Source organism: Papaver somniferum, chromosome 10 (assembly GCF_003573695.1).
Source record: "Papaver somniferum cultivar HN1 chromosome 10, ASM357369v1, whole genome shotgun sequence".
Taxonomy (NCBI): Eukaryota; Viridiplantae; Streptophyta; class Magnoliopsida; order Ranunculales; family Papaveraceae; genus Papaver; species Papaver somniferum.
Genome location: NC_039367.1, coordinates 158,749,844 through 158,751,763, shown reverse-complemented (window position 1 = coordinate 158,751,763; position 1,920 = coordinate 158,749,844).

Here is a 1,920-nt window from a genome sequence, read left to right as displayed (position 1 = left end):
TATGATTATGTTCAAAATTGTTTGCTCTTGTTATGCTTAGGATTATCCTGTTAAAATAGCTTGTCTCCTGTTAAGTTTGTTAAGTTTAGGATGCTCCTGTTAAGTTTGTGATACATGTTATGCTTAGGAGTGTTAGATTAAAACTTTGCTGCATAGTGTTAATTGAGTAGTGGGGAGAAACTAGTGCTCACTTGTGACAAAGAGCAAGCTAGTTCTCTTCCCACTCTAATAGAGTGCCTTAGTTTTGCTCCAAGTTAGCTTCACCATCTCCCCTGCCTTAGGCTAGTTGCCTTTGTGTCACTTTCACTTTGCTCCATTTTGTTTTGCTTTTGTTCACTGTTTTGCTGCTATTTGTTTTGTTGTCACTTCCCTTGCAGTTGTCTGCAGCTGTTGCTGCAACTCTGTTGTTGCTACTTTCTTTCTTTCACTGCATTGCACTGCTGCTTTGCATTATTTAGTTTTTGCTGCTACTCCTTTCCTGTTAACTGCTTTTCCTTCTTCTTGGCCTTGTGCTGTTGTGCACTGCTTGTGCAGCTGCTGCATTGCTCTGCTTTCTCTGCTGCACTGCTGCTGCAGTTGCTGTTGCTTGTGCCCTGCAGCTGCTGTGCAGCACTTGTGCTGCTGCTGCATACCTTTTCTCCTGCTGTGCATTTTCTTCACTGCCTGCTGTTGCCACTCCACTGCTGCTACATTGCCTTCTCTGTCACTTGTGCTGCTGCCACTTCTTCCCCTGCCTTGCAAACTGTTGCTGCTCACTTGTGCAGCTGCTGTGCAGTCTTGCTACTCCTGCAGCCAAGCAAAGGCCCATCTAACTGAGCCCAAAGCTCAGCTCATTCCAAAAAGCTAAGGCCCATTCCATAGTTATCCATAACCCAGTTGTTTCAGACCAAAGCCCAAGTTTATTAAGGCCCAACCACAATTTAGGTTAAGGTTAAAAGCCCAATCCAATCAACTGTGGGCTTAATCAAAAGCCTAAGTTTAAGGCCAAAGCCCATTTGCACTTCAAAAGACCAAACTGAGCCCAAGCTCAGTTCATTTTATTGTGAACAAACCCATTAGTACTCAAAACCCAATTTGAGCCAAAAGGCTTCATAAGCCAATAGCAATTTATGAACCCAATCAGCTAGAAAACTCCAAAACACACCCGATCTCTGTGGATCGACCCGTACTTGCACGAGCTACAACCGACGACCGTGCACTTGCGGTATTACTGTAGGCCCCCGTGTTCATTGCGCTTCATTTTATATACTTTTCAGGCCTGCCAGTAACTTCACAATTTTATCGCAGAAACCGAACTCAGAGTTCGGTTGGTTAGCTGTTAGGTTCAAGTTTGCGAAAGAACCGAACTTTGTAAACTTATATACTCTAATATTACGTAAAGTTCGGTTAGATCAAAAGTGCATGTAGTTTGCGAAACAACCGAACTATGTACACCAAAGTTCGGTTAGTTGAGAACCAACCGAACATAACGCTGTAACTCATAGAAATTCTATTATTTGAGAGTTAGATAACCTGCGTGTTTGGAACAAGTAACCGAACTACACTTTCAGATGAGTTCGGTTACTTGTTCATCTCACGGGGCAACCGAACTACAGCTTCGGATGAGTTTGATTACTTGTTCTTCATATAAAGTAACCGAACTGTTCAAAATACAGTTCAAATCCGGATCATTTTGAAGATTAAAAAATATTCTAGGAGAGGATGGAGATGAAGAATCAGATGAGTTTTCATCATTTGAATACTCAAACTTAGTGAATTGGAAAAAAAATTATTTTCCATGTTTTTCTCCTTCATATTCTCTAACTCTACTCTCTCAATAATTCTACTCAACTAATAATAAACCCATATTTTAATTTAATCTCACTAATTGTTTTTAACTAAATCATTCATTAATCATAACCTAAAATAAATTAAGAGGGT